The 26840-nt window shown below is 38.9% G+C and overlaps 1 long non-coding RNA gene across 1 annotated transcript in view; it reads right to left on the minus strand.

Moving 5' to 3' along the window:
* Positions 1-26840, minus strand: part of LOC104675382 — a 100809-nt gene that overhangs the window by 71545 nt on the left and 2424 nt on the right. The gene's annotated exons all lie outside the window — the stretch shown is intronic.

The following is a 26840-nucleotide window of genomic DNA, read 5'->3' on the forward strand; positions in this document are numbered from 1 at the left end:
GGGTTAGGACAAATGTACAATGACATGTGTCCATCATTACAGTATCATACAGAATAGTTTCACTGCTTTAAAAATTATCCATCCTTCCCTCCCCACTAATCTCTGAAAGCTGATTTATCTTTTTACTCTCCATAGTTTTGACTTTTCCAAAATGCCATATAATTGGATTGATACAGCCTGTGTTCTTTTCAGATTGACTTTTTTCACCTGGCAATATTCACCTAAGGTTCCTTTGTGTCTTTTCATGGCTTGATAATGCATTCTGTTTAGCACTTAATAATATTCCATTGTCAAGATGTACCACAATTTACTTACCCACTCACCTACTGATGGGCATTTTGGTTGCTCCCAAGTTTGGGTAATTATGAACAAAGCTGCTATGAACATTTGTGTGCAGATTTTTATGTGGACATACATTTTCAACTAATTTGGGTACAGTTGCTGTATTGTGTGATCAGAGTATTATTAGTTTTGCAAGAAACTACCAAACTGTCTTCTAAAGTGGCTGGACCATTTCACATTCATGACAGCAATGAATGAAAGTTCCTGTTGTTCTATATCTTCACTAGCATTTGGTTTTGTCGGTGTTCTGGATTTTCACCAATTTAATAGGCGTATAGTAGCTCATTATTGTTTTACTTTGCAGTTTCCTATGACATACAATTTTAAGCATCTTTTCCTATGCTTATTTGCCATTTATACATCTTTTTTGGTGAGGTGTCTATTCAGGTCTTTTGCCTATTTTTAAGTTGAGTTGTTCATTTTCTTACTGAATGTTAAGACGTTTTTGTGTATTTCAGATAGCAGTCCTTTTTTAGATATATCTTTTGCAAATATTTTCTCCCAGTCTGTGGCTTGTCTTCTAATTTTCTTAAGATCAGTTTTATAACTGGTAAGCATTCCACATTTTAAAATGTGTGTCATAGATCTGACAAATGAGTATTAAATTATTTCAACTTAAGGCTGGGCATATAATAGCTATGTTATGTTGATTATACCATAGAGAACATATATGAACCAGTATAGCCTGAATCTGTATAATTGGATATCCTTCTGTGCATACTTTTTTAATGTAGCCATAGCTAGGATTCCTCATTTTATGCAGTCCATGTCACATCTCAGTTTTTATAGGCACAGCAAAAAAGTGGGGCCATGTAATGCAAATACTCTATTTTTGAGAAAAGCATCTGTCCTGTGTCTGGGATTTCCTATCTGGCAAACTGAGCAGCACCTTCCCTCTTTTTCTTGAGCAGAAAGTGCCCCAAACAGATGTTTCAATCTTCCTTGCCTTTGGACCTGCCTGCTCACAGAACCAAGCATGACTGCCTTCCCAGAAACTTCTCTAGCTCCAAAGACATAGCCACCTAGTTCAAAGGTGTACAAGTAGCTCACATTCCAAGAAGTCCCAAAGCTCCCAATTCAACAGTCTGTGATCAAAATGCCAAGAGGCCAACGACCCCCAAAAACCAAAAGTCTGTTCTCCATTCTCAGATTTTCCAATCCCTTAAAATTTATTAGTTTCATAATATTTTCTGTGTCTCTACTAAGACCTGCTAGAGGGTCAAGGGGAATAGATGACTACCTGCTCTACTCTCAGGCCAAGAGACACTACCAACTATTTTTAGTTTCTGATGGAAAAAGAAGCTAAAAATAAAAGAATATTAATCTCCTGATTACTGTTTAGGGTTTTTAAGCAAGTTTCTTAATCTGTATGAACTTCAACTTTCATATCTGTAAAATGGAGATAAAATTCTCTTCCTTTCGGAGCTACTAAAAAAAACTAGAAATGATGTATGTAAAACACATTACACATGTTAAATACTCAACAAATCTCTCTTTCTTGCTCTTCTTTCCTCATTGTTCACTCTATTCACATTTTTCACTTAACTCCCTCTCCCTCTGTTCATACCTTTCTGAACTCTCGAGGCCATGTTGCACCAGAAGCTCTTCCCTGAGAAGGAACATGTGAGAGGGCAGGATATTCATTATTTGTATTTGATTTATGTAAGTATCATCACATATGCGATGAGTTGTTCTAATTTCTAATTCCTAGCAAAGTAAATGGGCTCAATAAAGCCTAGATGTAATGTTGCAGTTTGAGCATGTTCAGCAGCATGGCTGGGACTTGCATTCAATTCATAGACTGATTTCTACTCTAACTTTAATCGCTAGGAACCATTTTACTGTTACAGTCATAGAACATTAGAGATGAAAGGAAACTAGAGCTATGAGAGGTCTCCTACCTCTGCGACCATGCCAATTTTCCCTGTATCACTCAGTTACACTCACTATACTGTACTCACTACATTGTTCTGATTTACCATACCATAATAACAAAAAATTCTAATTTTCCAGATATTTAAACCAGAAGGGTAGCTGGGGTTATAGGGATCTAGCTCAGAAGTGACTGGGCAGGAAATAGCTAGAGAGTGGGGCTTGCAACATAGGAAGACAATACAAAGGCACCACACTTTCACCACCTTCTCTTAATGGCCCTGGTTTTGCCGCTGTCGTGCGGTCTCTGAGATCGCCTCATCATAATTTTGACAACTGCTACGTCAATGTATTTCTTTTTTCTAAATGTGGAAAGGTGCTATTTTTAAAGACTAATTTTTTCCTTGATTTTCTCCTAGTTCCATTGTATCCCCATTTCTATTTTTCTGATATTTTAATTTATATTCAACAGAAATATTTAGAGATTGCTTAGCAATGTTTTCTTCAACCAACAGTGTACGAATGACAGTGAATCTCTCTCCAACAGAGAAACACATGGTGTAGTTAGATGAGCAATTTCAAGAACCAATACAAAGCTTAGAGACTCAGCTCTGAAATTACTTGTTCCTTATATCTATACGAGCCTGTGTCACAAAACGTTTCGGTCCATGACAAATTGCATGTACAATGGTAGTCCCATAAGATTATAATACTGTATCTTTACTTTACCTTTTCTATGCTTTGATATGTTTAGATGAACAAATTATCATTCTGTTAAAATTACCTGCAGTATTCACTACAGTTATATGCCACACAGATTTGTAGCCCAGGAACAATAGGCTATACCATTTAGCTTAAGTATGTAGTAGGTTATACCATCTAGGTTTGTGTAAGTACACTGACAAAATCACCTAATGATGCATTTCTTAGAACATATGCCCATTGTTAAGTGACACACAATTGCATTTGTATGACAAGTCACAAACTGAGGCTTAGTTTCTCTTCTGTAAATGTGGATAATATCAAATTTATAGGACTATGTTGTAACCCTTTGCAAATGATATCCTCTATTAATCACAAAGACAGCTCTGATTTTAATTTTATTTAATTCTGACTGAAAAAAAAATAAGAAAATAGGCAGACAATCCTACATATCACCAGCAGAAAGTCAACATACCCTTAAGAATGGCTTTGACACTGTCTCAAATGCACTATCCAATTGAATGATGTACCACAATGATAAAGGAACTATCAGATTCTTTGCAAAAATGCAGTGGCACTGTAAAAATTGTGACCATTACTAATGAATGTTTGCAGAGAGTAAACATCTTCCAACTGTCAGCAAATCAAATACTGGAATGGCAGAAGGTCACTTGGTATTTGAAAGACAAACTATGATGGCTCAGTGGTAATTACAATGAAACCAATTAGAAGATTAACAAACCCCAAATGGCATAATGTCATATAAGTAACTGTTTAAAAGTCAGAATTTTAAATTCAGAGAATAGGAATCTTGGAAATCCTCTAGCCAAATCTTCCGTGAGGCCCAGAGTTGTGAAGTGATTTACCCAAAGTCACACAAAAACTTTGAATAAGAACCTCTAGATAGTTGCAGGTGATATTTAAGTTCTTATATTTTTTAAAAGTTTAAGAAAAATGATTGTTTTGCCGTTATATATAATAAATTACTAATTCTCCATATGGATTAAGAACTAGACATTTTAGAGAGTATTTCATATACACCATCTCTTTGTCTCCTGTCAACCCAGTGAGATGAAAACTACCGTGTTTCTCATTTAAGAGGTGAGGAAGCTGAGGCCCTGGGAGACCCTGTGGTTTGAAGCCACGGAAATGGCATGTGGCAATCATGCTTCAAATCCAGACCTGCCTGATTCCACGGTTGGTGCTTTTTGCCTTATCCTTCCTTTATTCTCAACTTTTGCAAAAATCACTTATTAAAGAAACCAGAGTAACTGACCATTTTGTTATTTCATCCTTAGGGTATTTGTAGGATACAGCCCTTCTTACACATTATCACCGAGCCTGAAACGCAGCCCTCAGCAAGAACAATGGGCACTTTTTCCATCTTGAGTCCTGTTCTGAGCTATTGGTTTCTATAAAGCTTCAGTAAAGCCATTTGAAAGCACATCAAAGCTACAGAACAAAGACATAGTCCTCCCCAGATGCATGAATATTCAACGTGTTTCTACAAATATTCTTAGAAAGAAATTTCAGGACAAACAGCCTTTGTGGTGTCATAAAAGATGTCCCAGAATTAAAGTCAGATCTAAGTACATACAAGGCACAGTGCTACCCCCTGCAACCTGTATGACCTTAGAGCAAGGCTCTTAACTTCACCTGTAAAATCAGACAAGGCTTTGAAAGGATTAAATAAAATAATTCAAATATCCTTTGAAAAATCATTAAAATGAATCATCAACAAATTTATAGAATACATCATTTTGTTAAAAAAATATATAGTATAGAGGAACCTACTTATGTCAAGTTTAAACACAGTCCATGTGTTCAAGGAGTTGACAAGCTAGATGGTAAAGCAAATGTGCCTAGTTATAAAAACTAAACAAAAATTGGACATCTGAGTTTTTGTCCTCATTATTTCCAGGTTATGAGTAAAGCTGGTATATTTATAATAAAGTATTTCTTTTGCCTTTTGAGATTTTTTTCTTAACATGCATTTTTAATGTACAATTATATTTTACTGGTTTGAGGTATGCATCTGGTTGTCTATTGCTGTAATAATAAATCATCCAAAAACTAAGTGGCTTAAAACAACAATAATTGCTTTTTCTTTATTCCTCACAGTTCTAGGGGTTGACTGGGCTCAGCTGGGCAGCCTTGTCTCTGGGTGGTTTCAGTCAGTTAGTAGCTAGTGCTGAAGTCATTTCAAAGCTTCCATGTTGGCAAGTCTAGTGGTTGATGCCAGCTGCAGACTGAGATCTCAGTTGGAGTTCTTGCCCAGAATACCTACACAGGGCTTTCCATGTGTGCTTCCTGCTTCCTCATGACATGGTGCCTCGGTTCCAAAAGCAAGCACCTCAGGAAGGCCAAGTAGAGCCAGATCACTTTTTATGACCTAGAATCAGAAGTCACATTGCATCACTTTGGCTGTAGTCACAGACCCATTCAGATTCAAGAGAAGAGAACATCATCCCTTCATCTGAATAGGAGTGTCAATGTCATATTGGAGGAAGGGCATGACGAATGGGAAATCTTGCTGAAACCATCATGAGAAACATTATCTACCACAGGGCATAATAAGCAGAAGTATTATGACTAAAGTTTGTTCACATGTGTGCACATGAACAAAAAGAATATACAGTATAGGAAAGAAAATCACTATTGTACTAGAGTGTTGGGGTTAAAGAATCATGTAATTCTTCCAAATGTCTGTTGTAGCTACACTGGTTTTCTTTTCCAAAATGCTCACTCATGATACTACATCATCTGCATACTCCAGAGTGGCAGGACTGAAGAACTCAGGAACATAAGTTCTCATGTGTTTTGGGGCTCTCAACAGAAGATCAAGAGATTGAGCTTTGTGCTTTAGATGACAGGAGACCAGAGGCAGCTCTCGAAAAGGTCAGGCAGTGTGAGGCAGTATTTTAGGAAGATGCGTCCTAAACTGAATAAGGAATGACGGCCTTTATGGGCAAAGACAGTAGCTCAGACTCCAGTGGGAAAGATCAATTGTACAGGTGTGAGGGCTTTGAAAGAAGGAGGGGAGCAAGTAAGACGTAAAGAAAGTAGAAGTGAGACCGATTTGGAGACCAGAGAGCTGTGCAGTGAGATGGCAAAGAAGAGCCATGGGCAACTCCGAGGCTGCCAGCCAGGTAATGGAGAGTCTATCAATCAGTCACTGACCTAAATGGGCAGGGAGCGAGTTTCAGAAGCAAGGATGAGGAATCCCTTTTTTGTTTTCTTCACAGTCTTTTACTGATGAATTTTGAAGAAACAAGCACAGAGATGTGTTTGCTAATCCATGTTAATCTTGCTCAAGACATCATCTCTTTATTTTCAAATTTGTTCTGCCTCTCTCTAACAACATTTTCTCCTATACTCTTTATTGAATAGTTTTGTCTTATATTTTACATCTCAGCTTAAAAACTCCTTCCTTGGGGAAGTCTTCCCTTACTCCTAGACTCAATTAGATGCTCCTGTTATACCCAGGCACAGCATGCTACAGGCTCCTTCGCAGCTCTTAGCACACTTGTAATTATCTAAGTGTCTGTAAAAAGACATTTGTTTCTTGTTCCTTGCTAGAGTATATGCTCTCCTGGGGAGAAGTTGTCTCCCTTGGTATCCCGAGTGCCATCCACTGTGCCTGGCACATGGTAAGTGCTCAGTAACTGATGCCTGAGTGACTGCCCAGCTCTGCCTTCTGAGTTACTTGGACTAGGTGTTACCAATTCAAATACCTCTGGGACAGAGAGGTTAGGAGTAAAGGAGACCAAGTGGTGATAACTGTGGTAAATTACAGCACAAGCCCATCCAAAGCATTCAAATTCTCATTAAAAGCAAAACAACAGAACATGTCCTCAATATCTCCAGCTCACAATCTCCCATCTCTGGTTAGACTGATGTCCGCCCAGGCAGAATGACTCCTCATAGAAGAAAACAGTTAATCACCGAACGCAGATCTTCCAGAGGGCACTCAGACTCAAGACAATGACCTGCATTATCACTCCCGTCATATGAATTCTGCACATTTGCGAGGGGAGTGATTTAAATCCTATTCCCACATGTTGTCTACCGCTCCTTTCTATAATCCTCTTCCATTCACTGAATTTACGACCTATAGAAAAACTTAGGCATCATCCATTCTAATCCACTCATTTTACAGATGAAGAAACTGGGGCAAATGATTCACTTGAAAGCACACAGCTGGTTACTGGAGATTTGGAGATGTAAAAACCCAAACTCGTCTAAGTGCTGTCCAGTACTTTTCCCAACCCACCATCGTACCTGAACTGAAGGTCAGGGTGACTTTTGGAACTGAAACACTATGAAAATATTAGATGCAGAAATAATTTTATCATGCATCTATTTTAATATAAAATATAAATGTGCATATGAATAAACATTCTCACACATTGTTCTTTAATTCTGGGCATGACCTAGCCTGGGATCTGAAATTGATCCCTTGCTAATGAGGAACAACTAAAAGGCAAAGATTTAATGATAGAAATTGTTTGTAGTTGGCCATAAATAATGCAGTAATGGAATATTTATTGATTCCAGGTTCAGTAGCTCAAATGAGTGATGGACGAGGAAATGCCTGTCACTTTTTGATGCCTTGCACACAAGTGCAATCCACCCCATTAAGGAAATGTGCTAAAGCACAGAGCCAAAAATTGACTGAGCTATCTGGATACTCCAGGCTGACTCATTTGCAAGATGGTTCTTTTCTTAGATTCTTGGGGTAGAAAAGACATAATATAAGTTTTTATACTTTGAAAAAAAACGATGTGACCTTGTTTCCTATTAGTGCTGTCAAGCTGAGGAAAATTGAGAGGTGTCAAATGGCCTGAAATTTAAGTTCATTTCATGGCCCATCTGGCTCACCAAGTACTGGACTCCTCCTCTGAAGAGCCTCTTACTATTCTTTGTTTGCATTTTAATTTTCTCAGAGCTCTAGAAATTCAAACTCGTATCCCAGATGCCTTTATCCCTCCCCAACGCCTCCCTGGCACAAGTGCTGAACAGAAACCACCTTGCCTCCGTTTAATCACAGAATGACAATATTTCAACATAACAGAGGGGCTGTTTGTGCTTTATCTTTTACTGCATTTTTATGGGGAGCAATATATTTTCTTCCTTTCCTCCCCTGATACTGTGACAATCTTTCCTAAGTTAAATATGTAACCAATTTCTCATATGACTTTATTCCCAGGCTCTTTTTAAGCCATCATTAAATATCTTCATGCTGTTTGACAGTTATTCCTCATCAGTGTGTTACCTTAGAGACCGTCTGGTGTAAACGGAGGTTCACAGTGTGTGGAGAGAGAGGGGAAGATGCCAAGGAGGAGCCCAGGCAATGGCCAGGCCCACCCCCATCAGGCAGGGACAGGCAGAGCATGGCTAAGAGAGGGTGACAGCCAAGAGGTACATACCTGATAAGCAGAGAGTGCATCCCATTCATCTTTGTGTCCCCAGGACCTAACTCTGCTCCAGGCACAGTGAGGTTCTCTGAAGATATTTGGTGGAGAACAAAAAAGAATAAGGAAAAAGATACAGTAGACAGGTAAGAAGAGGAAAATGGAGAGGAGGCAGAGGGTGATGGTGGGAGGTGGGTGGAGAAGAGGCTGAAATTTGGAAAGATGCTCACTGAAAAAAATAAGACAGATGGAAAGCTCCACACCAGAGTGAGATTTGGGGTAATCTATCATTCATTAATCAATTTGATCCAAGATAAAATATACATAATGATGTTAAAATGTGAGGATTTCAGCCACTCATTGCTCTTAGAGCAATCCAAAGCCTGAGACCATGCTCTGCTGTGAAAACAGGCTGCCATGGCCAAGGCCCCAGACCAGTGCAAGAGGCATTTGATGGGCAAGAAGGTGAACTCAAGGGAAAGGGTGTTGGACTGAGCCACAGTGCCTTAGCGGGTAGTCACTGGATTGGATGAAATATGTACCCCAGTGAGACTGGACCAGCAGCCATGATACCCCAGAGGAAATTACACAGGCCAAGAAAGAAGAAAACACGTTTCACATTTCTAATAGTAGTAATTATCTGGATTTATTGATCAATTCACTGAGCTTATCTGAAAGACAAGAAAACAAACTGGGATTTGACACTGGCTACAGTCACAGCCGCTGTGTGTCAGCTTTAATTTACAACCATTCTCTTTGACACACAGTCTTTGTGGTATTGAGCAAGAATTGGTAAGCCTTGTAAGTGGCTCATTTATATGACTTCTGCGGATATGTGGACCTCACCTAATGCACATCAAAGAAACAAGCTGGACACTTGAGCTACATTTCAGTCTCTTAGGTAACAAAGTTGTGTACAATAGTGCTATTGGGGCACTTTTTGTTTTGGTGTCAATCGAGACATGTAGAATCTTGCAAAATTAATTATGGAAGAGGGGAATATTTTTATTACTCTTCAGTGAATAATCTAGTTCAGCCAACATTTCTTGGCACTCATGTACACTGCTTCCCACAGGGTTATTTTTTGTTAGACTTCCTAACAGGATCTGATATTGTACATTGTAAACACATAAGTAAAATAATCAAGGCCCAAGATTTTTAATTTGTTTAGTGTCAGGATATTTTTTTTTCTTTTTTGAGACAATGTTAGACATATAGAAGAGTTGCAAAATAGTACAGAGAATTTTCTTAGAGCCTTCTCCCAGCTTCCCTTAATGTCGACATTTTGCATAACCATCATACAATTATCAAAGCTAAGAAATCAACATTGCTACAATACAATTGACTAAACTACAAAATTTACTCAGATTCCATTTCTTCCACTAATGTACTTTTGCTGTCCCAAGATCTAACAGAGGTCTGATTTTAATACAAGATTGTCTTTTCATGTAAGAGAGGAGGTAGAGTTCTTAAGTCATGGGATCCCCTAGAAGTTAGGCTCCATGGCAGCCAAGACCTTGTCAGTCTTGTTTATCTCTGTAACCACAGGCCCAGGAATAGTGCCTGGAACATAGAGGCTTGAACATGTTGAGTGAAGGAATGACTAAGTGACCAGTCAGAACATTCTCTTCATTTTTAGAGAAAGAAACTCAACAAGACTAGATTCAAGGGATTCTTTTAAATATTTCATTTTCCCTCAATGTCTAAATTCTCATGGTTATTTTGGGATTTTTATATGGCATAGACTGGAATTAGACTTGAATGATTAAGAATACTGGAAAAACAGATAACAATCCCACCACTAACTACCTCTTACTCTAACCTACAAAGCTAGGCTAAATGCCATTACTTGTGTTCTATTAAGTGTATTTTATACTGTATTTATTATACAAGGCAATAATTAACTGTGCATTATAGAATGAACTTCTGGATGACAGTTTTTTCATCCGATTATGCCAAATACCTAATTTATGTTAGATACATAGCAACACTGAATAAATGCATGGTTACCTTTCTTCAGTACACCAATATCACCTATACACCAGCACCAAACAGACAATGTTATTTACACCACATTGTTGATGCTAATAATGAACAAACTGCTCATTATTAACAATAATGTAAAATTGTTCATGAGAAAACTGAATTTCACGCCCACATTCTAAACCAAACCCTTAAGGGAAAGTTTATTCTAAGACCAACTAACATATTCTGATCTTCTTTTTAACTTCTAGATGTATTTATGACTTACAAGAAGTACACTTATGTTCTTTACATGTTTGTTAGACTTGCCCACCAAACAGAGTAAGCTGGTTTATTTTGACTATTTTATTCAAGTACTTAAAACACAGCCACATGCTATAAGCTACTCAATAAAAAGCTGTCCTTGGTGTAATCAAAAGCAGAGCAGAGAATATGAAAGCCATTCACAACCATGCCCCCAATGCTTTATGGCTACTTCCTAAAACCATCATTCACTCTCACACACAGTGACTCAGGCAAACCCACATCCTTCTCCATGACAGGTGCGGTTGCCCTCCTGGTTTAATCCTTCTGGGAGGCAAGACCTCATGATGAGAGCAAAGGAGTTTAAAAGGTTTTAGATCAGCCAGCTGGTGGATAGGACAGAACTTCAAGTAATCAAAGATAATTCACTCCTGGGTGCATGTGTAGTCACACTGTAAGCAAGTCTGTCTGTCAACAAAAAACAAACACAACTGAGAAATCGCATCATAGAGAAACAGGTAAAAGGGCCCATGTAGAGGAAAACACGGGATGCTAGAGAGGTAAAGTAACTCACCTTAGACCACACAATGAAAGTCCCAGTTAGCAGCCAAAATACTTCAGAATGAAAATCATTGGATTGATTTTTCCAAAATCACTGCTTCAAAACCACTAAAGCTAACAGCAGCAGGTATTGCAAATCAGGCTGTGTTGCTCCTTTGCTTGACACCTTTGAATGGGTTCTGGTTGTGCTGAGGGGCCAAGCTTGTCAATGTAGTTTACCAGCACTTCAGTTCTGTGATCTTGCTTGCCTGCCTGTCTCACCACTCATCGTTCCCACTTATACTCCACAGGCTCCCATCACCCTGTCCTGTTCGGTGTTGATCTGTGATGTCGGGTCCATGTTCCATGTTGTGTTTGGTCCCTGTTCCCTCTGCTAGATGAATTTCACCCTGTCAGACACCACCCTCCTCTTTGCTCTGCTTGGACCCTATATTTCCCTACTTAACACTCCTTAGGGCAGAAATGAAATTGGTCTTGTTTGTTTGTCTTTATTTGTTTGTTTTTGCCACTTTCTCTACAAAATGATAAAAAAAAAAAAAAAAAAAAAAAACTTGAGAGCAGCAATCATGTCTTTTTGATTCATTGCTGTATTCCCAGGCCTTTGTACCATGCCTGACACATGGTAAGTATTAAATAAATATTTTTTCAAGAAATAAATATATTAAATCAAAAATGTCTTGTTAATTGCCTATAAACAATTACTAAATATCCCATGAATATCATTTTCCCCCTGGGAAAATAACACTATGTAAGTCTAAAACAAAGCCGTATAATATTTCGTAGGGGTTGGTCTGCTACAAATTGAAAATCAGGTTGGCCGGGCGCGGTGGCTCAAGCCTGTAATCCCAGCACTTTGGGAGGCCGAGAGGGGCGGATCACGAGGTCAGGAGATCGAGACCATCCTGGCGAACACGGTGAAACCCCGTCTCTACTAAAAAATACAAAAAAACTAGCCGGGCGAGGTGGCAGGCGCCTGTAGTCCCAGCTACTCGGGAGGCTGAGGCAGGAGAATGGCGTAAAGTCGGGAGGCGGAGCTTGCAGTGAGTCGAGATCCGGCCACTGCACTCCAGCCTGGGCGACAGAGCGAGACTCCGTCTCAAAAAAAAAAATAAAAAAAGAAAAAAAGAAAAAAATAATAATAATAAAAAAGAAAATCAGGTCATTATCATTATTCCCAAGCATCACGCTATATCTATGCCGTTTAATAAATTAGGTTAGCAAAAACTACACTCACCCACCCTATTCCCACAAAATGATACTCAGAAAGCAGTTTCAACATTCTGGGCTCTTAGAGATCTGGTCCACTAATTTTGAATTTGGAACTGTCTCCATAATGGTTAAAGAAGAAAGCTTTGAATTCCTAGCCCCTGAACACCAGGTATCTGGACCTTGGGCACTGTGACATTGGAGCCCATACACCTTCTTGCTAACCCTAAAACAACAAGCCTGCACCACCCACTATATGCATCCTTTCCACTGTAAGGATGAATTTCCTATAAAAAAAAATGCTTTATAGCACAGTGTTATTTTATGCAGATAAAAGAGCTAAACTTTTATTTTTCTCATATTCCAGGGTTTTTCTGAGGGGACCACGTGATGATAAAGCTGTCTTTCTGCAAGTATTTACATCTCCTGTCTTCTTCTGCATGTGCATAAAGGATTGCATTTGCATCCCTGCCAAGATAAGTCTTAATTGACTTTTTTTCAGGTGTTTCCTACTGCCATGGCAACCATAATCAAATATATATTTTATGAATAGCTTTGTCAATTGCAATATAATATTTTCACTGAATACAGTCTCCAGTTCTCTTTCTACAAAGCTCTCAGGAGCTTTCTCTTCTCTGGCCTAACATTTCTTTTCCTTCAACCCTCTAGGCCCCATGAAAATCATATATTTAAATAGCACACTGGTTTTTTAAAACGAGAACCTCCTATGATTTCCATCAGTAATAGCACACACAAAGATAAAAATGGAGTATGCTTTCAAAGGTGATAGATATTTTATTACTGGCATGATTTGTCAAATACCTATAATCCCTCTCAAATCACCTTTGATGATGTTATTTCATTTTTTGTTTTTGTCTCCCAAGAAAAATCATTATTCATCTTAAGAGAGAACATCTTGTCAAGTGTTGCAGTTCAACAAAATAAGGAAAACATCTCTGCCAAAATGCAGCAAATGTGATTACACAAGGCCAAGGAGAAGCCCATAATTAGATCATTACCATGGAAACAACCTAATTACATGTGTAAAGCAGTGAGGGCTGAGTTGTAGATCTGAATATGTTAATACCATTGTCTATGTTATAATATTTCTGCTACTTAGCTTTCCCCAAATATAAAATGTAAACTATATAGATAAATCTTAACCCAGTTTAAATGAATGAAAAAATACTATATGGTTATGTGAATGGAGTTCAGGGATATTCACTCTATTATAAACATATACATATACCTTAATTGAGAAAAAATATTTCAATGTGCATATTAATAATAAATGTACACTAGCATGTAAATAGCCGAATGGCCTTAAGTGTGCATTCCGGAATTCCACACTGTGAAAAAAATATTTGCTAGAACAACCACAGTTCCAATAAGGTAATTTAATTTTTCAACTACATTTTATGATTTACACTCAGAAATAATTTTATATTGATCTTCCCTCGGTTATGTAGAGGCCTGTTGTTTCTTTAAGGATTCATTTGATCCCTGAAGGCTAAAATGTACATCTCCATTCGTTATTCAGGCCACAGTTAAAGAAATCTGCCAAATTCTTAGGAGCAGGGGAGAGGCTACTCAGAACTTTATACATATAGGTGTGCATTTACTTTTTTAAATTACCAAATCTAAGTATCTGTTTCCAACTGCCTTTTAACACTAATTGCAAGTGCTTTTGTGGCTAAATTTCTTTAGTACCTTGATCACTCTTCTTAACTGTTCATTTGGAAAGCATCTTCTCCAGCAGCACCAGATATTAGGTAGTCCCTGACTTCCTCCACCTCTCTTGGAAAACAACGTGGCTTCCAGAGTTCAGAAGGGCAAGAGAGGAGATGATACTGAGGTTCCTTCCTCCCAACCTCTTACCCTTACACAATCATGATCAGGATCACACAGAGGATTCCAGAGCATAGGGCTGAGGGTAAGAGTGTGAAGGGTCTTGTCGTTTCTGACTGGTCTGCACTTCTCATGCCACCTGTGCCTCTGAGTCTAGCAATGCCTCTCTCCTACTGTCATTCCCTACCCTTCTCTGTAGCTATAAGAACTGGTCTCCTTCTGGGGAGGAGGAAGAATGAAGGAAACTATGGCTCTTTTGGATAAAGGTACAACCTCATTCTGGTGCAATCTTCCATATGCCTCCCTTAGCTTTCTTTTCATAGCACATCACACACACACACACACACGCAACAACATGCAACCTAAGAACAGAATAGATGTGGTAAATACATCAGCAGCACAGGTATCTAAATAACTAAGTCCGTCTTTAACAGAGGATCCAGGGGGTGTGGTGCATGAACAAGTAACTAGCTGGGAACAGAAAATAGAGCCCATCAACACAACCATAGAATCTGAAGGAGGAAGGGAGCTTGACAGAGGGAAAATAGCTGGACTTAAAGTCAGACCATTAGATCGCTATGTTGTGTGAGTAACTTTCCCTCTGGGTCCTCAACTGTCCCTCTCTGCAAAGCAATAGGATGAGACTGGATGGCATTTAGGTCTTCTTTGAGTTCTAATATGTTCATTCTATGGCTGTAACATAATCTGGGTCAATGCTGCTTCCTGTTTGCCCTCTCATTCAGCCTGGCTAGTCCTGGACGAGGATGTTCCTGCTCCCTTTACTGTCCATCCACCCAGCCTGGAACACACGCACTGTTAAGACAGAATGAAGGAGCCTGAAATGGAGACAAGATTACTCTCTTTGTCTTAAGCAAATCCTATCACCTCTGTGAGCCTGCATTGCCTTTTCAGTCAAATGACGGCCGTCTGAAGGGTATTCAGACGGGCTAGTGAGTGAAGGGATCTCTACAAGCCCTTCCAGCTGTTCCGATGTAACATCCCATAAAGAAGGTTACTTTTATTTGTGTACTTCTTTCAGCAGTCTCTCCCATACTCAAAAACCTTTGGTGACTCCCCATTTTCATAAATGCCAAACCCAAGAGCCACTGCCTGTCCTTCAGAGCACCTTTCAATCTAGCTGCAGTTTTCTTGCCCAAACTCGTTTCACTCTGTATTTATTTCCCACCATCCCTCACCTCAAACTCACTGGTCCAGCCAGGTTTTTCCACAAATCCAAGTATCCTCAATCCCAGTTTTCTCCCCACTCCCATGCTGCTTCTTTATTCACGAGCCTGACACATGGTAGGCCCTCTATACAGGTTTGTGGCTTGACTGTTCATTCATTCTCTCTCCCATATCCAAACCTCATCCCAGTTTTCAAGGAACAGATTAGGCCTTACCCCAGTTGTGAGGCTTGCCATGGTGTCTGTGAATTGCATGATCGTGCTCTCTAATCTACAGAATTTATGATGTGACACACTAGTTAGGACTGACAGTCATGACCTCTTAATCACTGTTGAAAGTGTGGGGAAATTTACTACTCCTTATGAGTAAACATTCTGAAGATGAGTAGCAAGACTTCTATTTCTTTATAATAACCCCATCACCTAATCCCACACCGAATCCTTGGTAGGTACTCAGGAAATATTAGAATGATAGGCTGGGAGGTGCTCCAAGAATATTTCCTAACCAGGATGAATATCATTGCTATTGTACAATCTCCACTTGGCAAAATGCACATCTTTCAAAAGGAAATTCAAACGCCAATTCAGTGTGGCCTTTTCTCTATCCTGCTAGGCAGAGCTTGCCTTTTCCCTTCTTACAAATGTCTATTGGTACTTCTCTCATTGTCATAACTATTTGTTTATAAATCTGTCTCTCCACCTAAACAATAAATTATTTTCCTTGAGGAAAAAAAAAAAGTTTACTTTTGTTATAATTCCATGCCCAGTACCATCACCATGATATACTAAATGTTTAATAATGTTGAATGAATGTATAGATAATATGCACATACCCTTTAGGAAAACAGTCCATTTTTGCTTTACTTTCTCTCTGAACTTGGTGAAATCAATTTTTGACAACTTGAGATGAAGGACTAATATGAGGCTTGGCATCCACTTTGCAAGTTTATGACCTAAATTGCATACAGAGTTAAAGGATAGACTTATCCATAGGATTATAATATTTATGACAAGTCTTCTCCACTGTGACCTTTAGTAGTCCTGGGTGGCTATGCATGGATACTGAACTGTCTGGCTTTTGAAATCCACATTAAAGAATCATTAAGTATTTAAAGCCACCATTAAGAAATTAAAAGAGTTAATGTATTAGAAAGTATAAAGGTTTTACTTGTTACAATATCTTCTTGTGGGGTGGTCCACAGATTGTGCTAAGATATAAATTGCTTAACACTACACGTGTACCTCTCATCATTACTATCTACTTTGAACTTTGTTTGTTTGTTTGTTTGTTTGTTTTAAGACAGAGTCTCACTCAGTGTCGCCCAGGCTGGAGTGAAGTGGCATGATCTTGGCTCACTGCAACCTCTGCCTCCCATGTTCAAGCCATTCTCCTGCCTCAGCCTCCCAAGTAGCTGGGATTACAGGCATATGCCACCATGACCAGCTAAATTTTGTATGTTTAGAAGAGACAGAGTTTCACCATGTTGGCCAGGATGGTCTCAAACTCCTGACCACAAGTGATCCACCCACCTCAGCCTCCCAAAGTGTTGATTACAGGCACGAGCCACTATGCCTGGCCTGTATTTATTTTTTTAAAGATAGTGTCTCTCTCTGTCACCCAGGCTGGAGTGACAGATCATAGGCCACTGAAGCCTCAAACTCCTGAACTCAAGCAGTCCTCCTGCCTCAGCCTCCCAGGAAACTAGGACTGCAGCTGTGCACCACCATGCCCAGCTAATTTCTGTTGTTGCTGTTGTTAGAGAGAGGGTCTCACTATATTGCCCAGGCTGGTCTTGAACTGCTAGCCTCAAGTGATTCTCTGGCTTCAGCCTCCTGATGAATGTAGTTTATTAATGTATTACTTATATTCTTTCTTTAAGGCATATTATTTGAGAGCAGGGATAGTTTGAGACATGTCTGTCTTCTCTGTAGCACCTAACACAATAATTTCTGTGGGTCAGAAACTATTTCAATAAACAGTTACTACATGAATTTATTAAAGACCATATTCCAAGTCTGGTTTAATATTCAAGTTTAATGCTTAATATTTGGTGAATACTAAAACTGAGCAATATGGCAGAAATTACTCATCACCATGTCAATAATGAATGTCCTCTGCCTAAGCGACCAGTTTGTTTTACACAATCATCTTTGTGAATTCTATTACCACTCTCATTACCACTTGTAGCAGGCGTGGGGGATTCAAGATACAATTTCACATTCAAAACACCATCTCCTTCTTTTCTACCTTTGTTTTCCATTTATCTAACTTTTCCTATTAATTTAAATTTAATATCATTTTACTATATATAATATGCATCTTTGTAAGCTGTCTTAAATTACCTTCAGGCCAAACAGGTCCTCACGAACATAAACAAACAGATTCATAGATATAAAATATAAATGAATAATAAAACAAAATCTGAAATTTTCTTGATTAAAACTAATTCTTGATTAAAATTATTTTTACATTTGCTATTGATAAATTTATTTACATTGTTATTACTGAATCACAACTTTAATCACTCTATAGATTGTTTGTAATTTTGCTCATACTTAAAAGATAAATTTTGCTTTCCATTTAGTCATCTGGCCTTATTACTACACACTTCCAACTTAGCTAGAGGCCAGTGGGGAAGAAAGAATGAGAAGATGAATAATTGTCTTCAAGACAACCTTTTTATTTTAAGAGCTGGGATATACATTAATATGATCAACACATACAGCACTTACTATGGGCCAGCATCATACTAAGAACTTATTACCATGGAATCCTAACAACAACTGTAAGAGATGACACTGTCATTATCATCCCATATTAGAGATAAGTAAACTGAGGAACTCAGGCATTTGGTAACTTTCCCAAGATCATACCACAAGTACATGACAGAACAAGTATTGAAACCAAGGCTGGCTGGCTCCAGGGTTGTGCTCCTAAACACTTTGCTACACTGCCTCAACTATGCTGTCTCTTCCTAGTCCTTAACACTGAAATCTTAGCTTCCAGCATTGTTCAAGAACTACTGCAAGTAATAAGAGGTAAATGGTGAACAGATGATCAGTTATGCCGTTGCAAGTAAAAGACAATTGCCCCCACAAATCCCACTGTTCTTCTTAAGATGACATTTCCCAGCACTTACCCCTCCGAGCCAAAGCATTCATGGATGATGCTTTAATATAAACTTTGTGGATTTTAAGAAATCCAAATGCTATTTAAGTGAAAGGCATTGTGCAAAGGGGGAATTTTCTTTCACTCTCAGTGGCAAAATTATTCATTGCCTCCTGCTATTATGAGTCATCTGTTGCTCCAGTCAGTACTGCCCAGGGCTTTATTTGCCATCTCTGTGTTTGAGCTTTGAAATGAGGTTATCGATTTATGATCACTGTAACTCCTGGCTGACTCCCGGATGTTAAGATACAATAATAGAGGGTTTTGTGGAAAATCATCAGCTACCCTTGAAGGCCAGATCTACATCTTGTTCATTTTTTTGTCACTCCAACATCTAGCACATAATAAACACTCAATAAATATATGCTGGATGAGTGACTGGTTTCATAAATTACTCTATGGCTGTAGACTTTAAGCTTTTAATGGATAAAGACTCTGTTTACCATCTCATATAGGGCTAACATTGAACAATACAGATATGATAAAGTGAATGAACTACTTAGAGTTTTAAGAAAAATGGAAAGAAGGGTTTATGTCTTGCTGAAGTCATATGCCAGGAGATGCATAAAAATAAAAGTTCTGCCAACCACAAAAATTTATTTTAAATCCTATGAATCCTATTTCATAAGGAACCAGCTACTTCATAATTCATTAGCTAGAGATTTAACTTTTGTTATTTCTTCAGTGACATAAAAGGATATTAAGCTTTCTCATATTCCCTATTTTAAATCTCCATCACCTTTAATATATAGTGACTCCCAGGTATAAGAGGTATTGGAAAAATAAAAGACATAATATATTTATCTGGGAGATTATTTAAAAGATTTCAGTTCTTCTGTTTGACTGTAAAGGGCCAATTGTGATGCTATTCACAGGTTTCACTATAAAAAGTGTGAATGAGGTGAGGGGAGAGAGTCCCAAACAGCCTGGAATGGAAATCCAGAAATATCTGGCTTTGGCTTTAGAAGAAACTGCTGTCCAGTATGGTGTTTCTGTTCACCTGGTGATTTACACGGTAGATGAGGAATCTTCTAAAAAATTGCAAGATATATTCCCATTTGAGGATTAGATCTATGCAGAAATGAATAGGGGACTGGGAATGGCATGGAGAGAAAGCAGCCAAGGTGCCAGGAGAATTTGGCTGCATCTCTGAGAGAAAGTGTGAGAAAGTGTTCTAGAGAGGAAGGAGATAGGCCTGACAAGCCAGCCTCAACCATAAGGCTGAGCAGGAGGAGGAAGAGGGGTCAGGAACGCCAGCTGGTCCTGGTGCTGCCTTCATACCTCTGCCCCATGAGTGCTGTATGCGTGAGCTACACCGTGCTCCCCAGCACCACCGAGGGGTCTACTTAACCGGGTGTGGCCACACAGCCAAGAAGGCCTTCCTTCTCACTTCCCAAAGGACTGCCAGCTTGTGAGCCATGAGCACTAAGCGCTTTGAAGCCAAGCTGTGAGGTCAGATTTGCTCTCCAGCAGGGTGGAAACTGGGGAAGCAGCAAGGGCACTGGTGAGGAGAGCCCTCCACTGGATCTGTGAAGGCACATAAAGTTACCACTTGGGGCCCACAGGAATGTCAAGGATGAACTTTGCAGGGATTGACATGCCTGTGTGAATGAGCTGAGCTTACAGCCGACAAAATGTTCATTTATCCACTGCAAAATTCAGGCTTAATTCTAAATGTGAAATCACCTGAGCCCATATGCTGGGGAAACCTAAACACATTGAATTTATAAATTATTCTGTAAGAGAAAATAGAAAAAAATATATAAATTACTATATATTTTTAGGCCAGGTATGGTGGCTCATGCCTATAATCCCAGTGCTTTGAGAGTAAAGGTAGAGGGATCAGTTGAGGCCAGGAGCTCAAGACCAGCCTGGACAACATAGTGAGCCCCCATCTCTACCAAAAAAAAAAAAAAAAAAAAAAAAAAAAAAAAAAAAAAAAAGCTCAGTGTGGTGGCACGTGCCTATAGTCCCAGCTCCTCCGGAGGCTGAAGCAGGAAGATTGCTGGAGCCCAGGAGTTTGAGGTTGCTGTGAGTTATGATTGTACTGCACTCCAGCCTGGGCAACAGAGCGAGACTCTGTCTCTAAAACAAATAATAAACATTAATAATTTTTTTTTTGAGATGGAGTCTTACTCTATCGCCCAGGCTGGAGTGCAATGGCACAATCTTGGCTCACTGCAAACTCCATCTCCCAGGTTCAAGCAATTCTCCTACCTCAGCCTACTGAGTAGCTGGGACTACAGGCTCGTGCCCCACGCCTGGCTAATTTTTTTGTATTTTTAGTAGAGATAGGGTTTCACCATGTTAGCCAGGATGATCTCGATCTCCTGACCTCGTGATCTCCCTGCCTCGGCCTCCCAAAGTGCTGAGATTACAGGTGTGAGCCACCATGCCAGGCTTAATAAATCTTTTTAAGATATAAATCACTATATATTTTTTACTGGCATCATGCTTTATGGTTTCATAAGCTTCTCATTTCTTTCTTACAACCACCCTGGCAAAAACAGTACAGGTATTATCCTCATCTAAAAGCTGAGGAAACTGAGGCTCAGAGAGGCCAAGAGATCTGACCTCGATCCTACAGCTCATGGGGTGCTAGTTGGGGTAAATTCGAGACTGTCATTCCAACGGGGAAGTACAGAGATGAACTCCTCCCAGCACAGATCACCCTCCAACATGAATTGTGATGTTCGTTTCTTCTCTTTTGTTTTTTCTTCTCTTCTCCTTCTCCTATTTCTCCTCCTCCTTCTCTCCCCTGACAGGTGCCAGGGATGTCCTGCCAGGAGCATAGTGATTCCTTGCAGGAAAAGATGGAGAGAGATACAGAGGGGGAAGGATGACAAAAGGAAGAGAACAGGACAGGACTGGCAGCAGCTCTCCCCACCTCCTCTCTTCACTCTGTGCTCTTTAAAAACACTCCCTGAGTCATTTTCTTTTTAAAATCTCATTTCACCCGAATGAGTAAACACAATTAACCAAATGCAGTCATGTACTTATTGAATAAAGAAAAGCCGTGGCAGCTTTTCTGGAAAAAAAACAAAAACAAAACAAAACAAAACAAAACAGAACAATGCAGCAACCCATTCTCCAGCCAGCAGTAACAAGGACTTAGAAGTGTAAGACTTTTCAGTATTAAGTGGGCTTTTGACATTTTTTCCTGTCCCCTCCAGTGAGGGAAATGCCTTCTAGCTGATATTTCTGTCTTAGGAAAAAAGCAGAGAAAATGAAGATCGCCAGGACAGATAGGTTGGAAGAGAAAGCTTGGCTCCCAACTACTGTAGTGAAAGGCTTACACTGGGGTCAAGCAGAGTCCTTTTAGTTTCTGAACAGTAGAAATCGTTGTCCCCATTCCAGTGCTCCCTGATCAGGCCAAGGCCACCTGCTCCTCCTCCCACCGCACATGTGACTGCACCCACCCTGTAATGAAGGTCAGAAGAGTTGGTTGCATAAGCCTGATTAAACAGTTTGGACAAGCACCATGAGCTTTGGGGAATGAATCAGAGCCAGCCTTTGCCTCTGTTCTTCAGTCAATTCCATTCCTCAGAGATTTATGGAGTGCCTGCTACCTGCAAGGTGCTCTACTGTAAATTAAAATTTTAAAGGAATTCTTGCAACCTCTGTTGCCTTTAATGGATAACCCCTGGGCAGGTAGAGTTACTCTTGTTATCAAATGATGAACGGAGGCCCAAAGAGGTTCTGTAACAGTGATGAGGTAGAGGAGGCTCTGAACCTGTGAGAAGAAATGCATTGCAGCCCTGGCTTTCAGCAGGCCAGTGTAGGAACTGTGCAAGTCTTTCAACCACTTAGCCCTCAGTTCTTCAGCTATAAAGAGAAGGAGGGTTGATCGGGTGCGGTGACTCACACATATAATCCCAGCACTTAGGGAGGCCGATGGGGGCCGATCACCTGAGGTTGGGAGATTGAGACCAGCCTCACCAACATGGAGAAACCCCGTCTCTACTAAAAATACAAAATTAGCCGGGTGTGGTGGCGCATGCCTGTAATCCCAGCTACTCAGGAGGCTGAGGCAGGAGAATCACTTGAACCCGGGAGGCGGAGATTGCAGTGAGCCGAGATTGTGCCATTGCACTCCAGCCTGGGCAACAAGAGTGAAATTCCATCTCAAAAAGAAAAAAAAAAAGAAAGAAGGAGAGTTGACCAAATGATCTCTACAAAGATGTCTTATGGTTTGTTTTTATCTTTTGTAGGTAATATTTATTGAGTACCTATTATGTGAAGTGAGTACCCATTTACACATATTGATATTTTTAACATTCTATGATTTCTAAAGATCCCATACATTTAAAGTAATACTATATAAATAGTATAAGGAAATTTATTTACGTGGAAGAAATAAGGGAAAAGTGAACAGTACTTTCTTTCCTTTCTCAACTGGTGTTTCTTTAAGCCAAAATTTTGTCTCACCTCACTGTTCACTTTTAGTTTTATAGGGAATTTGGTGTCTGAGCCAGAACATCAAGACTTGTAGAGTAATTTGTGTTGTTATTTTTTATTTTAATGTAAAAAATAGTTACAGAGAGAAGACAATTTCGAGTCCATCCTAGGGGTGCCCCAGAAGATTATACAAGCTTTCAACAAGTAAAAACCAAACATTCACTCTTTTAAAATTCCATTGTATACAGGCTTTATGATGATATTTATATATTGTTCTCAGCTGTTACTGTGCATGTCTGTTGCAGTTTGCATTTGGAAAGTATTTTTATAATTATTTTGTTGACTCTGGTGATAACCTTCTAAATTAAGACTCAGCCTCAGTAATGGATGTTTTGACCCCACTTGCCAAGTCCACAAACAGGAAATGAGTGAAGACCTCTGGTTGGAAAAGAACCTTTCTGTGTGTTTCTGGCAAGTAAACTGTCATCACATTTAATTGAGATTTGAGAAATGGGTAGCAAAACAGCAGTGAATGATGGCATTTGCAAATTAGTTGAAGCCAAGTGAATTTTTGCCTGGAGTGTTCTGACTGAAAAAATAAATACAAGAAAAATCAATGTTAGCAGAGAGAATCTTTCTTGTTTCCCTACTGATTTTCCATGAAGTAAAGTGCACATGTTTGATTCAGCTTAGAAATCACTATCTTTTTTTTTTTTTTTTTTTTTTTTTGGCCCTTTAAGGGAATCTGTCAAATTTCAGATGAGATGTTGTAGTAGAAACAATCTTTGAACTTACTGTACTGATCAAAGTAATGACTCAACCTGTATCTTCCCCTACTCAGCCCCGATATAGATTTTCCTTTTCCAAGGAATGACTTCAAATGTTTCTAAAGAAGGGGAAAAAAAGCTTTTCAATTTTCCTCCCTTTCCACTGTGATATGGACTAAATCATCAATACCTATCTCTGCCAGTAATTCACACTCATGGTTATCAATGAGCTTACGCCAAGCTCTGTTCTCAGCACATTCTTGTTGTGCTGTTATAAAATGTAAGTATGTGAGGTCAGTGCAAAAGTAACAAACAGTGAAAGAATGTTACCTAACAAATCCTTTATTCTAAACATAATCATCTATAATATATATGTCTAGAAATCTGTAATAAGACAGTTCTCTGTATCCCCAGTGCAAATGTTAAGATTGGTTAGATTTTTAGAAAATTTGCCATATAGTTAATATTAATCTGTTTTTGAGAGAACATTTCATATTTTCCAGATAACTCAGTATAGTGTTTTGGCTTTATAATTACTTTAAATCAGCCATATGGAAAGATGATTAAGAACCTTTTTGTCTTTTCACATTTACATATACATACAGAATATGTATACATATATAAAAATCAAAATTTTCTCTGATCATTCTCTAGATCAGTAAGTTACAGTAAATATTAAGCTTCACAAAGTAATGGGATTTTTTTCTATACCTAGTTTGTTCTCGATTCCAGTGATAAATAAGGAAAGAGATGATAATCCTTGACATAAATGACAATTGATCTTTTCTTCTTTTTTTTTTTCTTGAGACCGAGTCTTGCTCTGTCACCCAGGCTGGAGTGCAGTGGCACAATCTCGGCTCACTGCAAGCTCTGCCTCAGGGGTTCACGCCATTCTCCTGCCTCGGCCTCCCAAGTAGCTGGGACTACAGGCGTCCACCACCACGCCCAGCTAATTTTTTTTTTTTTTTTTTTTTTTTTTTTTGGATTTTTAGTAGAGCTGGGGTTTCACTGTGTTAGCCAGGAAGGTCTCGATTCTCAATCTATGGACCTCGTGATCCACCCACCTCGGTCTCCCAAAGTGCTAGGATTACAGGCGTGAGCCACCGCGCCTGGCCTCTTCTTTCTTTCTTTCATCTTTCTAGCTTTCTTTCTTCTTTTCAAGGTCTGTGGCTAGATACTAGAATTTTAGAATCAACATTTCCACTAGGATTCTTTTTAACTTTCCAGCTTTTACATTAGATAAGTCTCTTTATAAAATCAAAGGTGTTCTCATTTAAAATGAAGTTTATTTTCAACGCTGACATAAAAGGTCTCACAATTTTCATTGCTATTTTCAGTCATGGAGCTGCAATAAACCCTTCTAAGTTTGTGTGCACAACAGGTACGGAATATAGTCATCTCCCCTACCATCAACAAAACAGGAAAAGAAAAAAAGGGTTTCAGGAAAAAAAAAAAAGAAACATGTCTCATTTTTACAGGTCAAAAGTTATTTTCATCCCCTGAAAATGCTTTGAAAGTGGTCCAGATCTCAAATTACCATAATTTTCACCTACCCCTATGTAAGAAAAGGGAAGTAAAAGCAAAAGGAATCATAAACATCTCAGTGCAGGACATTCTTACTTTCGGTAGAATCTTTGCTGTTTTCAATTCCTACATGACTTCCCAGCACTTCTGCATCACTCTTCCCCTTATTCTTCTCTAATATGTTTCACATTGATTTTTTTTTTTCAATTCTCTGCTGACTGCACAGTCTGAAGATGCTTTGACCTTAAAGTCGAGGTCAAGTTTGCATTCCTGGAGTAAACAAGAAAGAAAGATGGAGAAGAGAACTTAAAAGAAAACCATTTGACCAAGAAAAACTATGGAGCAAAATATGTATCCTATGAAAAGGGAGAAAATAGTGTCTTTCTTCTGAGGGTTCTCTTTTTTCCTAAATTTGGCATTCAAGGTAAGGAATATTAATATAAACTACCAATGAAAGAAGAGAAAATTTTCCTCAAGTACTATTTGTGTGGAGACTAGTCTGGCATTAACCATTGCTATCACTACGTAGAATAATAGATCTGTTAGAATGAAACTTCTAACCATACTATTATGCTCGGGTAGTATACTGGCAAAGCAAGAACCATACACTATGACTCCAAGAAAAATGGAAACAAATTAATGCTGGAAAAATACGTTTAAAAACCCACAAGTTTGAATAATCTTCTAAAATTGTTTTAGTTTTTAATAAAGACTTTATCTCTGTCTCAGGGTCTAGCTACAGTAATCTGACTTAACTGCTTCAAAAGATATTACATCTTGAAACATTCATAACTTTTCTTTTATAACAAAGGCAGAAAAACAATCACATTTATAGGAAGATTTTTTTTTTTTTCTTTTTACATCCTACTCTGAACCAAAATTCTGACACAATTAACACTAAATGTGGACATCCAATGCAAGATTAACTCAGTTGAGTATCCGGGAGACCTTTTTTTTTTTTTTTTTTTAGCAAAGTCCCTCCACTGAAATACTGTGTCACTGCAAAAGCCTTTTCATGATCCAAATTTTAATTTAATGTGATATTATCCAGGAAGCAGTTTCAGTAATAGGTTTGTGTTCACATGGACTACCTGGCTTGGCTTAGACGTTTGTTATAGAGTATGTGGCACATCTCTATCCTTTGGAAGCATGTTTTTACTTGGATTAGAAACCTACATAGGATATTTGGTGAATATTATTGGTGCTTACCTGACCTTCATTGCCTCTTCTTTCTTTTTTTAATAGAACCTAATTTTGTCCAGATATCCAGCTTTCCTTCTCATAGTCATGAACCTCAACTCCAGGGGTAGCCTCATTGGAATATAGATTTACTCGTTGGTCTCTATTTCCCTTGCCAGTAGTTAATTCAGGAATGGACATGCAATCTAACTATGGACAATGAGACATGGGGAGAGGCTGTCAGAAAAATTTGAGAAAAAGAGAGAAGCAGCCAGGCACAGTGGCTCACACCTGCAATCCCAGCACTTTGGAAGGTCAAGGTGGGAGGATCTCTTGGGGTCAGGAATTCAAGATCAGGGTGGCCAATATGGTGAAACCCCGTCTCTACGAAAACACAAAAAATTAGCCGGGTGTGGCGACATGTACCTGTAGTCCCAGCTACTTGGGA

The sequence above is a fragment of the Rhinopithecus roxellana genome, chromosome 1 (assembly GCF_007565055.1).
Source record: "Rhinopithecus roxellana isolate Shanxi Qingling chromosome 1, ASM756505v1, whole genome shotgun sequence".
NCBI classification, from domain to species: Eukaryota; Metazoa; Chordata; class Mammalia; order Primates; family Cercopithecidae; genus Rhinopithecus; species Rhinopithecus roxellana.